Consider the following 15,152-nt stretch of genomic DNA (forward strand, 5'->3'; position numbering starts at 1 on the left):
CACAGTTTGTGGGATACATGCTGGATCGTGGGGGTGTAAAAGCCACATGTGGCGCCCCTGAGCTATTCTAAGGGAGTATTTGGCTGAGCTATGCGCATCGTTATTAGAACGACGCCCTTCATACAAGACATTGCTGTTAAAACTCTTTGCCCTCTTCCTGGTCTCATGAATGATCGTGCCATAAGTGCCCCTGGCATTCTTGTTAATGTCCTCCACTAACTGCTTAGCATCAGAGGCAATGTTGAAATTATGGAGCGCCAGGTCTTCTGCCAGAGCATATGCTTCACGGCAAGCGATTGACTCAAGAATAGTTGGGTCCTGGATACCGAGAACCACCAGTGAGGAACTACCCATGCTCGTCGCGGCAGACTGTTGCGGCCGATCCTTTTCTATGGGCAGTTGAAACACCCGCGTCAACATGAATCTTCACAAAGCCTGTTGGTGGTGCTCTGGGTCTCACCCTCCCTGTAGGGCCTTGCTGGTTGTAGACTCTTGATAATTTCTAGGTCCATCAAGTGCATGCTAATGAAAGCATGTATTGCCGCAGGACTCTGAAATTCCCCTTCATATATGGCTTTCCTTCTAGCTGTCCAAGTTGCCCACAATGTCACAACCAGCTTTAGGAATGCAGCATGTGATAATGACTGAATCATCGAAAACAACCATGGTTTGGCCGTTGTTTCAGAGGTAGCCCTCAGCTGGTACTATCATTTTTTCCATAGGGCGAACAAGTATTAGCTAGGCCTAGGTATGCGTAGCCCACGACATACGGAGACAGTGGTTTCAGCTTATTTTTTGAGGTCATACCGTCCTATGGGCCTTCCACCGTAGGTTTTACTTTTTCTTAAAGATCGGCAACATAATGTATTTTCTTAATAAAACGCAGATCTCTGTTCTATTTATCTATATATAAGAATAATAATGTTGTGTCTAATTTATGTTTTCCCTTCTAACCACATTATATATACTTATATTATTACTATTATCGTATATTTTATAGAGACTTATATATACATTATAAAAACATCCCACGTGTTATTAACTTATAAAAGTAAATGTTTAACAGAAGTTGGCAAGGAAAATCCTGGTTGTTTTTGACTCACAAGTAGGAAAATCCTGGTGATTGCGTACAAAAGCTTGTGAAGATTTTAAGGACCAATGTAATAATAACGCGCTCATTTTTATTTTGAGCAATAACTCGCTAATTTGTTGATTTTATATATAAAAATGTGTCACAACGGTTTATTTTTTGATATTAATTGCTCCTTCTAACCTAACATTATATATAGAACGAGCCCAGCTAATTCATGTATTTTAAGAAAGTGCAAATGAGCTGGGATTTCTTAGAAAATATTAAATAGGCAGCATTGACATGAAATTATTTGTTCACCCAGCCCAACAAATGGACTGTACATTCTAGAAAACATGGGTTAAATATATGCCAGATTTTTGCAGGCTGACATGTGGGACAATAGGTCGAAGCCTATGTAGGGCGTTGTCAACTTGGTCAACAAATGATTATGACATCCACAACCATTGGATTTATATCCAATGGCCGACATGCACCTTTAATCTCTCGCATTCTTCCTCCAGCGTCGCTGGGACCGCCTGGTCCGACCTCCGGCGGCTAGCGGCTCTGCTTAGCACGCATTGCTGCGAAGCGCTACCCCGCCACCAGCCAGGCTATCCCTCCACCCCTCCACACCTCCTGTTATTCTCCACCGACTGCAGCCCCACGCCACACCAGAACCAGTTATAACCTTTGTACTCCTCTCAATCTATGACTCCACTGCTGCGTCTTCCCATCTCTGGGTCGTTCCCATCAGGGGCCTCGCCGTCGCCCACCGCCTCACTGCGCTCGGCGCGGTGTGGTCAACAAATGAGAGTCATCAGAAGAGGACTGTACGTGGAGAGCCTGATGGCTGGGACCCACTAGGTCCATGGTCGCACGCAAGGAAAGTTCCTCCTTATTAAGATGAAAAAAATGTTTCCTCCCCCTGACAGCCAGGACCCACCGGCTGTATCTTCGCACGGAAGGAAGTGCCTCCTTGTTATGCGAAAAAACTATTCCTCTCGTTGACAGTTGTGACCCGTCATATTTGGTGGCTAACTTGTGGGCCTACTAAGCGGACATGTACACAGGGTTTTGTCAACTTAGTCAATAAATGATTCTACCAGCTGGACCGTTGGATGTTAATCCAACAGTTGTGCTCCTTCTTCAACCTCTGTTCTTGCTCTTGTCTCCCGTGGGCGGCAGTGCTGCCGCGCACCTGAACCAGTCAAGTTTCCCACTCTTCTCCATCTGTGACTCCATTGCCGCGTCTCCCCCATCTTCGAGTCGTTCCAGTCTGGGGCCTCGCCGTCGTCCACCGGCCTTGGTGCGCTCGGCACGGTATGGTCAACATGGTCAACAACCGAGAGTCATCGGAAGATGGCTGTACGTGAGAGGCTGACAGTGGGGACGCACCACGCCCATGGACGCATGCATGCAACTGCATCCTTTTTACCCTAAAAAGTAATGTTTTCTTCCCCTGACTGTTGGGACCCACCATCTACATCTTCGCACGCAAGGAAGTGCATCCTTATTATGCCAAAAAGAATGAATACTACCGCTGACAGCTCGGACCCACCAGCTATATCTTCGCACGCAAGGAAGTGCCTCATTATTACGCACAAAAATGAATACCCCCCCTGCTAGTTGGGACCCAACATAGTGGGAGGCTGACCTGTGGGCCTACTAAGTTGACGGGACGGAGGGCTTTGTCAACTTAGTCAATATGAACGATTCTAGCTCCAGTGACCGTACGATGTCCATCCAACGCCCGTAGTGCTTCTTCAACCTCTGGTCTTCTTGCTCCAGCCGCCCAAACAAGTGTCGGCCGTGCCGCCTGCTCCTGCCTCCCATGTCCAGATGTGCTGCCACCGCTAGCCATGTCATCCCTCTATACTCACCCACACCTCCTGTTATTCTTTGGCGACGGCAGCCTCACATCGAAGCCGAAGCAGTCAACCCACGTACTCCCCTCCGCGTGGGCATCCACTACCGCGTCTTCCCTGGCTCCGCGTTGTCCCCTTCCTAGGCCTCGCCGTCGTCTATCGCCCTGATGCTCTCGGCGCGGCATGGTCAACGTGGTCAGGAAATGACTTCCATCGGAAGAGTACTGTACATGGAGAGGCTGACAGCTGGGTCCACGGCAGCAGCAAGGAAGTGCCTCCTTATTACACAGAAAAATGATTCCCACACCTGACAGCAGGGACCCACCGAACGGGCCACAATATTTCACGAAAAAAACGTTTCGCCCCTGACTGCTGGGACCCACCAGCTACATCTTCGCACGCAAGGAAGTGCCTGACAGTCGGGACCCACCTAGTCGAAGCGTACGTAGCGTTGTCATTCTGGTCGCGAACATGTACATACATACTGGTCGATGTAGAGGCGTGCATGTGTTGTAGTACAGGCCCGCATGTAGCATGTACATGTACGTACAGCGGCCAGGGTGCAAGAAAGAAAATACGGCCACGTACGTACATACGGGCGGGTCTCGAACGCCTACTCATGCACACGTACGGCTAGGGCTCATGTACATGGCTGGGTCGGAACAAATAAGCTACGCCATCGTCGTGTTCATGGGGAGGCAACAGAATGTGTCATGTTCATCGGGAGGCAACGGAACGCGTGCTGTTCATCGGGAGCCAACCGGCTTGGACGGAACAGTCGATGGAAACGAGGCCTGGCGTACCGCAAAACGGAGGAAACGGCCTTGTGTTCGACAGGCCACGGTCAAAACGGGATCCAGTTCATCAAGAGGGGTTTGGCGTACCGCAAAACAGAGAAAACAGACCTCCTATGGTGGAAACGGGGTCCTGTTTATCGAGGGGTGTGGCGTACCGCAAAACGGAGGAAACTGACTTGTTTTGGAGCGCTACGATCGAAATGGGGGTCCTATTCATCGGTAGGGGTGTGGCGTATCGCAAAACGAGACTCCACGGGATACCGTTCATCTCCACCGTCGACTGCCTCCATGGGCTATTGTTCATCCACCGTCGACCTCCTCCAGCCTCCACCTGCGAGTGTTCATCCACGGGCTCCTGTTCATCCAGCCTCCACCATGCGCTCCTCCATCGGCTACTGTTCAACCAGCCCTCTCCACGGGGTCCTGTTGAACCACCCCTCCAAGGGCTACTGTTCATCCAGCCCTCCATCGGCTACTGTTCAACCAGCCCTCCACCGGCTACTGTTCATCCAGCCCTCCACGGGGTCCTGTTCATCCAGCCCTCCACGAGGTCCCGTTCATCCACCGGCTCGATTGATCAGGGTATTGTTCATCCAGCGGCAACGACCTCTACTACCACGGGGTCCTGTTCATCCAACCCCCCATCGGGAACTGTTCATCCAACCCCCCCACCCACCCCAACAACGCTCACTGTTCATCCAGAGGCAGCATCGATCGGCTCCAGTTAGCAGCAGTAGCGAAGGAATCACTCGGGTTTAGTTAATAGCAAGGGATTGATCGATCGCTCGGGTTTAGTAATGCGTAGCCTGCAGTGCAATCGCTCGGGTTCAGTTAGAGCCCAACGCCTCGCTCGGGTTCAGTTAGAGCCCAACGCCTCACACACACGCGCGTACGTATGACAGAAACGTGCATCGCTCAGCCCCCGACCACCCACCGTAACCGGGAACTCCCCGATATTTTCCTCGCCCTCGCTTCTACCATATTTTTTTCGTCATGGTCGGCCCAAAGAATGTCATGCAACTGCATCTCCGGCCCGCCCAGGACAAAAAGGCCATTTTCTGTCATGATTTTTTATCATAGAAGTAGGACCCCACCACATCTATGATGATACCGGGTTTTGTCACAATTATCGTCATAAAAGTGTCATAAGTATGACAGAAAAAAAATCGTTCGGCCCAAAATGTCACGGATGTGTCTTTTTTTGTAGTGCGAGGGGGCACAACCCACTAGGGCACGCCTGGCGGCCCACGCGCGCCCAGGTGGCTTGTGTCCACCTCGGTGGCCTCTCGCACCCCTCTTCGCCCTATAAATTCCTAAATATTCCAAAAACACTCGAGGGGTCAACCTAGATCAGAAGTTCCGCCGCCACAGGCCTCTATAGCCACCGAAAACCAATCTAGACCCTGTTTCGGCACCCTGCCGGAGGGGCGAATCATCTCCGGTGGCCATCTTCATCTCCGGTAGTCCACCCTCGAGGATGAGGGTTTGTACCAGTAGCTATGTGTTTAATCTCTCTCTCTCTCTCTCTCGTGTTCTTGATATGTCATGATCTTGATGTATCGCGGGCTTTGTTAATATAGTCGGATCATATGGTGTTTTCCCATCTCTATCTTGTTGTGATGAATTGAGTTTTTTCCCTTTGATATTTTGTTGTTATTGGATTGAATACATTCATGGATTTGAGAGCACTTGATATATGTCTTGCATATGAATACTCATGGTGACAATGGGGTATCATATTGATTCACTTGATATGTGTTTTGTCATTCAACTCGCGGATTCCCGCGGTGACATTGGGGTAATCTATGCATAGGGGTTAATGCACACTCTCGTCTTTTGTTCCTCCGGTAGAAATATTGGGGCACTCTTTGAGGTTCTTTGTGTCGGATTGAGTATTATGGATCTAAAATTATTTAGTGTTATTTTAGTATGAACTCTTGGATAGATCGATCGGAAAGAACAACTTCGAGGTGGTTTCGTACCCTAGAAACGATTTCTTCGTATGTTCTCCGCTAGATAGGAACTTTGGAGTGATTTTTCGTTGCATGTTGAGGGACGGTTATATGATCCAATTATATTAGCATTGTTGAGAGATTGCACTAGCGAAAGTACGGACCCTAGGCCTCATTTTCAAGCATTGCAATACCGTTTTTGTGCCCGTTTACTATTTGCTACCTTGCTATTTTTATTCATATTATAAAAATATATTTCTACCATCAATATTACACTTTTATCACCATCTCTTCGTCGAACTAGTGCACCTATACAATTTGCCATTGTATTGGGTGTGTTGGGGACACAAGAGATTTCTTGTATTTGGTTGCAGGGTTGTTTGATAGAGACCATCTTCATACTACATCTCCCACGGATTGATAAACCTTAGGTCATCCACTTGAGGGAAAATTGCTACTGTCCTACAAAACTCTATGCTTGGAGGCCCAACACGAGTCTACAAGAATAAAGTTGCATAGTAAACATCAAGATCTCACAGCAGCTGCGCCTGGGAGAGCTTACAACAACTCGTGGCCAGTCGGAGAGCACCTAGCGTCTTGCACGAGGGATACCAAAGGATGTTGGGGACGGACGGGGAGAAGAGGGAGATGCTCTCATGTGAGTTGTAGCAAGAGGAGTGGCTAAGCTCGCGGAGAAGGGGTGTGAGAGAGAGGAGAGGGTCGGCCACGCCAGAGAAGAAACTGCAAAAGGGAAGAGAAGCAGAGAGGATAAGGTACGGACCCGAGAGTAAGGATAAGGACGAGGGGCGGAAGCGGTGGCGCACGCCTGCGTCCACAAGGACACGTGTAAGGAGTACGACGCGACTTATGCGAGGTGAGAAATCAGTCGGTTGGAACGAAGACTTTCCATGTAGTTTATTATTACTAAACTAGTATACGGTAGAAATATAATCTAAATTATTTATTTTGTTCCATGTAGGTCTTATATATAAAATAGTTAGATTATTAATTAGTCTCCGTATTTACACATTAACCCTAGAGTTTTTCAGACATAGTTTTTTGGTCCGTAAAACAACTTGGCCCTGATTTTTTCAAATGGCCATAACGTTTTACTCCTTTATCCAAATTAGATGAAACCAACGACTAGATTTTCATCTTGATCCCACCTATCTAGTGAAACTATCAAATCAACCTATTGCAACTTCCGAAATTTCAAAATTTGTTCAGGTTCATATTCAAACTTCTTTTGATCATATTGTTTATCCATAGCTCCATTTCCGATGAATCCAATTGCATCACATTTGTATTGAATAAATCTTTCCGTTCATGCAAGTTTCAATAATCCTTTCAACATAAGCTTATATAGCGATAGTTCATCATCCATTTACTCTATTGAGTTGATTCTTTCCACCTTTTCACCTTATCCACCATAAGAACATATTTTATCTATTGAACTTTTTTATGTTGTTCTTGTTTGCGCTATGCCATATATTGTTTTTATGTTCTTTTGGTTCTTCTTTTTGGCGTGGATGTTTATTTTATTTTATTCATTACGATATATATCTCGGAGTGTGACGAGTAGAACTATCAGGATTTGTGAGAGCGATACAACTTCACCAACTACTACCAGGCAAGTTCACTTTGATCATATTTTGCATACCTATGATTTTATTGCATTAGTGCCACTTTTCCTCTTGCATTCAATAGGAATATTGAAACTTGTAGCTTGAGTAGAATCATGAGGTAGGAACTCATACCCTTGTCACCAAGCCCCGAGAATCGTTGTTAAGTTAGTTACAGCTATGCTCCAGTAGACGGGGATTGGCATGAGTGTTTAATGTGAGATGTGAGTATGATAATAATATTTGGATCAACTTCAAAACTACAAGACTTCAAGAATTCAATACACGTCTAGGTGGATGACTTGCAAGAAGAGGGGATCCTAGGGATTGACTAGTAATCATCCGGTTCTACAGATTCAAGAGGGGATCCTAGGGAGTGACTAGTGATCACCCGGTTCTACAGGGGATCCTAGGGAGTGACTAGTGATTACCCGTGTCTACAGGGGGGGATCCTGGGGATTGACCATTGATCACTCAGTTTTTACCAGGGGATCTGGGGGATTGACCAGTGATCACCCAGTTTTACGGAAGGCCACCCAGGCTCAAAGAGGTTGATAGATCTTTCAAGACCAGAAGCTTCCATGTGCAGACGCAAGCTATTATGGGCTCTAGCATAGTTGAGTACTTCGGAAAGACTGTGTCTCGAACATCCTGTTCTCAAACACCAGGCAGTGCAAGGACTTCAAAGTAGGCGACCGAGTCTTGCGGGTAAAGTGCACAAAACTTTGCAGAGTGTTAAACTAACTAATTAGCCGTGTCCCTGGTTACGGGCAATTTGAGCAACTGGAATTGGTTGGTCAGGATATCCTCAACACTGTTACCGATTAAATGGATTTTGGTTTTATTAGTAATTGGGATATGAGAATTCGTTTGCAGAACCATTTCATCAACAACCAACTTTTGTAGTAATTTTGCATCGAACTCCTTGGTTGTAAGGGAAAAAATCAGCTTTTCGCAAAAAATATAAACTTAGAACTACCACAAAAACCATATTGCATATAGTATAGTCTTCTCATTTGCTTTCTATTATGATCTTGCCGGTACATTCAATGCACCGACCTACACGGCTGCAACGTCTCATGTTGCGGATACTTCTTCGACGAGTAAGAGTTGCGATATAGGGTTACGGTCTACACTCAACTTGTCGTTGGCGTTGATGGGACTCCACATCGGTTTGACGGTTTTAGCTGAGACATATGAGGTACATATCAGTTTTACGTTACTTATACATGTGATTGCACTTTGATATATACATTGATGTACTGTGTGTGCCAGCATATTGATCTAGGGATGGCACAGATACACAGGGACTTGGCCATTTTCGGGTCGGGTCGCTACATACTCTAAAATCCCAAAAACCCTAGAGGAGTCCACAAAATACTTTTTCCGCCGCCGGAAGTTCCAGAACCACGAAATCCAATCTAGATGCCTTTTCCGGCATCTGCCGGAGGGGGTAACGATCATGGAGGGATTCTTCATCATCCTTGCTGCCCCTTCGATTATGCGTGAGTAGTTTACCAGAGACATGTGGGTCCGTAGTTAGTAGCTAGATTGGTTATTCTCTCTTTTTGATCTTCAATACAATGTTCTTCTTGATGTTCTTGGAAATCTATTTGATGTAATGACTTTTTGCGGTGTGTTTGTTGGAATCTGATGAATTGTGAGTTTATGATCAAATCTATCCATGAATATTATTTGAATTTTCTCTTAACTAATTTATGCATGATTGTTATAGCCTTGTATTTCTTCTCTGAATTTGGTTTGGTTTGGCCAACTAGATTGGTTTTTCTTGCCATGTGAAGAGTTGCTTTGTGATGGATTCGATCTTGTGGTGCTCAATCTCAGTGATAGAAAGAGACATGACACACATGTATCATTGAACATATAAACCCTCAAGAACTGCTAGGCACGAGGAAGCCATCCACGTCGCCCCGTATAGCGTTGTGCTGTGTGTAAATTCGCCCCGTATTGAACATATAAACCCTCAAGAACTGCTAGGCACGAGGAAGCCATCCACGTCGCCCCGTATAACGTTGTGCCGTGTGTAAATTCGCCCCGTATAGCGTTGTGCCACCGCGTGTAAAATCGATGTCCTCCCAGGGGCATTTTTGTCATTTCATGCATTGAACATATAAAGGCCAGACAACGCAGTGAGCGAGCAGAACGAAGCTAGCCCGTGACCTAATCCGCCACCAACCGCAGACGCCTCCGCCTCTCCTGCCGCCGCCGCCTCCTCCTCTCCTGCCGCCGCCGCCTCCTCCTCTCCTGCTGCCGCCGCCTCCTCTCCTCCACTTCTCTCCTCCTCCCGTCGAAGACCTAGCGCGTGGTCGTTGTTGCCACTCGCCCCTCTCCTGCTCCCGCGTCTTCGACCCCACCCTCGCCAGCTCCCGATGCTCTGTCGAGTGGAGAAGAGGGGTGCGGCAGAGAAGGAGACCAGAGGATGGCGATGGGGGAAGGAGCAGCAGGGTTGGAGCACCCTGGCCATCGTACCCATCCCCAACGCCTCACCCGCTTCCTCCGCACCTCGCCCCGTTCCCCTCCTTCCCTGCTCTCCACTACGCCTCCTCCTCTCCTTCAGTTTTCTCTTCGATGACGCTGCCAAAGAAAGTGCACACGAGCGGTGGATCCGTGCCAGAGAAGGGTGGCGGTGACTTCGCTCCGGTCATGGTGGGGTGCAGCCGCCGGGAAGATAAAGTAGGTCTCCCGCCCGTCTCCGCCTCTCACCGCGCCCTTTCTTGTTGGTTGCTTGTTGGTTCGCTGATGAGGAATGCTGGATGCAGGGTGGGGACTTGTTGGTGAGCTGCTACTACATCGACTGCGGCATGAACGAGTTCGCAATATTGCCGGCGCAGGTGAGCTACCTATCTGCTTAACTGCTCTTATTAATTCCTTAAGTGAATATTCAGTCATTCGCTGCTTTGTTGTGCTGCTAATGCGTTTATCTGAACTGAATACGGCGATGCATTATCAGAGGATCCCGCTTTGGTTTCTTTATAAATAATCTGATAATCATATACTCCATCCGTCCCATAATATAAGAGCGTTTTTGACACTCGGCCGGAGTAATAGTTTGACTATACTGAATTCGCTTGTCTGAAATCATTCAGTAACATTTCTTAGCTGAATATTCTGTCATTCGCTGCTTACTTGTGGTGTTAGTTAGTTTGTCTGAACTGAATCTGCCGATGCATTATCTGAACCCACTTTCATGTCTCTCTACACATGGTCATACAATAATTCCCTTGGTTGAATTCTGATTAAACAATTGCCTACTCTGTTTGGTTTGATTGGGATACCCTCATGGATAAAAGGTAATATTTTATTGATTGGAGCACTTTGTTTGTAAAATGACAGTCTCTTGTGTTCCTACTCCACGGCTGTATTCCAACACCCCTTCAGACTTTCATTTCAAGCTTGAAAGGTGAGCTTACTGCCATGGTTTATTTCTCTTCCTTGCTAATGTTTAGTCCATATCAAATTGTTCAGTTCTAAACTTCACCTTCTACAGTCTAGCACAAGAATTCGGCTCCCTGTCTGAATTCGCGGAGCATCTTGCTGCCAACGTTGACATTGTCTTCCCAGTGATACATGGGAAATTTGGTGAACATGGTGGTATTCAGGTTCGGAGTTACCAACGAATATTAAATATGCTTTACATGCAAGAGAAAATTATGCTGGTGCCATAGTGCATGCTTGCAGATATTAGTGCGCTTGATTTGGCACGGAACTGGCATGTAATGCTGACTGTGTCTTGGTTCTTTTATAAGAATCCCACATTGCTGCTGCTTTCTGTTGATGATAAGACGCTAACACCTACCAAATGGCTGCGCTCCGGTCGTGCCGGGGTGCAGCCGCCGGGAAGATAAAGTAGGTCTGCCGCCCGTCTCTACCTCTCACCGCGCCCTTACTGCCTCCATGGCCAAGCGCATGTTTTTTTCTGTGTCCCTCCATAGCGCTCGTTACCGGCGGGATACATTTGACACTATCTCAAATCCAGTTTATTTGACATGTGTTTGAAATGTATATTTAGCATAAAGATAATACTGCATTTCCTTAGGGACCTTAGTTTTGGCTCTGTTCTTGCTCATATTATAAGTAAAATATTAATACTTTGTGTCTCCAGCCAGTTCTTGATCAAAGGAAGATGCATTAACAATTCGTGTCTCCAACCAGTTTAGATCATAGGAAACTATGGCATAATGCACTGCTGAATTTTCTTGTTAGTGCTCACTGACAATATTTGTTCTCACGTACGGTAATGCCTTTCGGTTAAACTAGGAATTAGTTCATTATTGAAAGGTTTCATCTGCATATTTTTTTGCTTCATTCATTGTTGGTCTATTTATTTTGCATAGAAAACCATCTTTGGTATGCTTTAATAGGGCTTATTTAATACAGTACAAGCAAAATTGGAAGTAATAGCAAACCAGCCATGAAAAGTTTGAGAGACCATGCAAACCACAAGAAATGATGTGCTCCTGTTATTTTGCCATGATCTTGTGGCCCAGTTCCAAGGCTCTATAAACTAATGTTAGCTACTTGCTTCTTTGGATGCCTTAATTAGAGCCAGCGAGGAAGATGGGGAAGACAGAGCCAGCAAGGAAGATGGCTCGGCCCTGCCGCTGATGCCCACCGGCCACTTCCGTCAGGCTCCGTCGTGGGAGGGGGCGCACCATTTTTGGGTGTTCCTTTCCTACGATCTGTTCAGGTTGATCATTCTTTTTTATCCTGTCATTTTTTTATTTGCTTTGGCAGTGTATTTGGGTTATTTCTTTTTTCTGGAGCTTGGGCATATTGGTTGTCTTGTTGGCTCTTTTTACCAGCAGTCTTTCCTTTTCAGTTTATGGGAGCGATTACTAGCTTACATACATAGTCTAGTTATTAAGTTTCTACGTAAGTTCAGCCTCAGAGTACAGATTTTGTATCTATTGCTTATTTAATCACTTGAGATCTATTCTCTCCGGTTCATACAATATGCTAGCATTTAACTCGGAAACTGTATGCTTACTTCAAAATTGGAATGTGAATTTTGCTTGCTGATAGATTCAGTTATGACATGGTTGCCTACTACTCAAAATGATTTTATAGCGTATCATAAATTTCAGGAACTGTATCACAACAGATCATTGGCATTGTAGCTTCAGTGGACATGTATGCTGAATATCCCCTCACTGGACAATATTGGATTTTAGTGTATACAAGCCCTCCTCTCAGCTGCTCAGGTAGTTCTTCTTTCTCATTATCAATAAATAAGTTGGTTATAAAATATGCTTGAAGATTGCAACACAGAGAGATTACTTGGCAGACTAAAATAATTGGGAGCTTCTGATTGGACCCTTCAAGCAATAGTGTTGTTAATATGTTAACTATTAGATTATGTTACTAGAATAATTATTGGAGACACACGCATGCACACACACACAAACACAATTATGTCCGTTCATGTATCATATCCTTATATGCAAACTAATTTTTTCCCTTATACACAGGGATTTATGTTCTATGCTGGATGCATATTTTTGCACCCCTTTTGAAGTTATTATGGTGCATATGTGATATACCTAGCTTGTACTCATTCCAACCGAAGGGGTGTGTCTTTAATTTCCCTTTTAAGAAGAAACCTTCTGCAGTGATATGTCTCTATATTGGCAAATGATTATGGTAGAAATACCAGGAAACTAATTGGAACTCATAAAGCTCATGAGCATCACGGAGCCAATAATAGTGTGATAAATTTTATTTTATGTCTGCAACTTTTGGTATCACAAAGCAAGGATGAACCCCCTACAGTTTTTACACCTTTAACTACATTATTTGTTGTGCCATTGTGGATGTACCTACCAGATATTTGAATAAAATTTAGCCATTCAATATACATACCAGGAAATTTAGACGCTCTTGTTCGTTACAGGCATAAACACCTTACTGCAAATGTTCTTCGTGTCTCGCCTCCCCATCGTGATGGGTGGCTCCTACAGCTTCGCCATGCCAACCATCTCCATCATCTTGGCTGGACGCTACGACATGTGGGAGATCCTCACGAGGTACTTACTACCCAGCAGAATTGACTTCTTACCACATAAGAGTTGTTGTACGCAAGCTAAGAAATTTGTGTCGCTGCAATAGATAAAACTGGTTCTTTACTAATTAACCATTGTTTGTTTGATGTTTTATTTGTGAAATTTGATTACTAATATTTTGATCTTGAGAAGAACATGGCAGCACCTGCAGATTAAACAACCAGTATATCTCTACTTATTAGCTTCATGATGTGTTATTGCTTCTAGATAGACATGTCTATTTCTTTCGCTGTCATTGCAGAAACTTTTTTATTGTGTATACTGCAATGTTGAGCTTTCAATTTTTTACCCAGTTTAACACATATTGGAGGGTGGGAGGATATACCGGTGCAATGGATGAACCAAGACTACCAAGAGGTCAATTGCCTGAGTATATGCCAACTATCTGAATACATATGGCATGAGACTGACGCCGATTAGTTCCTCCCTGAATGCTTGACTGCCGGATCTTCTTTCATCGGAAATTGTTGTGCACTGATAATTTTGTTAGTTCTCACCCTCCCTATTCAAACAGAATTCAAGCATATTACGTGATGTATGTATATAAGAAGCTTAGTCGTGTGTCAGGCTTTGCAAATAAAACTTAGAGCTCAAGTAGTTCAGAATCATACTGAATATCGTGTATCATGTATCTATAATAACAAGCATAACTGACTATGATTTTTTAGGATATTATTTGCAGATTTTAGGAAAGGAAACCTGACAGAGTTCCAGGGAAGTGGAGTGAGTTCCCTATTTACATTTAAATTGTACTCCCTTCCTTCTTGAAAAGAAGGCATATCAGTTTTGGTCAAAGTCAAACAATGTATTGGTTTGCTCTTTTGCTACATGTTCTTAAATTATTGCATGATGCATCTCTAGGCGGTGAGACCAGAAGCTGGGTGATCAAAGCAACTACATGATGCATCTCTGTCTATGTAGCTGTTTACCATAAGCTGGGTGATCAAAGCAATCTACATGATGCATCTCTGTCTATGTAGTTGTTTACCATAAGCTGGGTGATCAAAGCAATCTACATGATGCATCTCTGTCTATGTAGCTGTTTACCATAAGCTGGGTGATCAAAGCAATCTACATGATGCATCTCTGTCTATGTAGCTGTTTACCATAAGCTGGGTGATCAAAACAATCTACATGATGCATCTCTGTCTATGTAGCTTTACTTAGCATAAACTGATCTTAATGACTTTGTTTAAACCTATGAGCCTACCATCTATGTAGCTTCATACCATCTATATAATGTGTCCCTTCCTATCTACTTCCCTTGTGTATCACATTGTAACGAAGCATTTATTTACCAGCAGTAAAGACTTGGGTGTCTGAATATTCCCACAATTCTTGGCTCCCTCTCGGCCTTTGCGCCATTGGCGCAACGAGTCATCTAGTTGCTATTAAGGGTAACAAGATGGGGTTTATTCATACGTGAGTTTATCTTGTCTACATCATGTCATCTTGCCTAATGCATTACTTTGTTTTTCTATGAACTTAATACACTCAATGCATGCTAGATAGCGGTCGAGTAATAGTAGTAGATGTAGAATCGTTTCAGTCTACTAATCTTGGACATGATGCCTATATACATGATCATGGCCTTGGATATCGTCATAATTATTTATTTTTCTATCAATTGCCCAACAGTAATTTATTTACCCATCGTATGCTATTTTCTCGAGAGAAGCCTCTAGCGAAAACTATGGCCCCTGGGTCTATATTTTCTCATATAAAAGCCCTAAAAATACATTGCTGTAATTTTCTTTTATTTAT

The 15,152-nt window shown here is 44.7% G+C and overlaps 1 long non-coding RNA gene across 7 annotated transcripts; it reads left to right on the forward strand.

Moving 5' to 3' along the window:
* The first annotated feature begins 9,453 nt into the window (after nucleotides 1-9,453).
* Nucleotides 9,454-14,644, forward strand: LOC119355054. Of its 7 annotated transcripts, XR_005171416.1 has the most exons (10): nucleotides 9,455-10,002; nucleotides 10,089-10,160; nucleotides 10,663-10,729; nucleotides 10,817-11,175; nucleotides 11,873-12,016; nucleotides 12,414-12,530; nucleotides 13,220-13,352; nucleotides 13,682-13,873; nucleotides 14,057-14,111; nucleotides 14,250-14,644. It is a non-coding gene; the product is annotated as an uncharacterized LOC119355054 (long non-coding RNA). The 7 variants fall into 7 exon arrangements; XR_005171414.1 differs by having other exon boundaries at nucleotides 9,454-10,002; nucleotides 13,682-14,111; XR_005171415.1 differs by having other exon boundaries at nucleotides 14,057-14,644.
* Nucleotides 14,645-15,152: the final 508 nt, after the last annotated feature.

The sequence above is a fragment of the Triticum dicoccoides genome, chromosome 2A (assembly GCF_002162155.2).
Source record: "Triticum dicoccoides isolate Atlit2015 ecotype Zavitan chromosome 2A, WEW_v2.0, whole genome shotgun sequence".
In the NCBI taxonomy this organism is placed as follows: Eukaryota; Viridiplantae; Streptophyta; class Magnoliopsida; order Poales; family Poaceae; genus Triticum; species Triticum dicoccoides.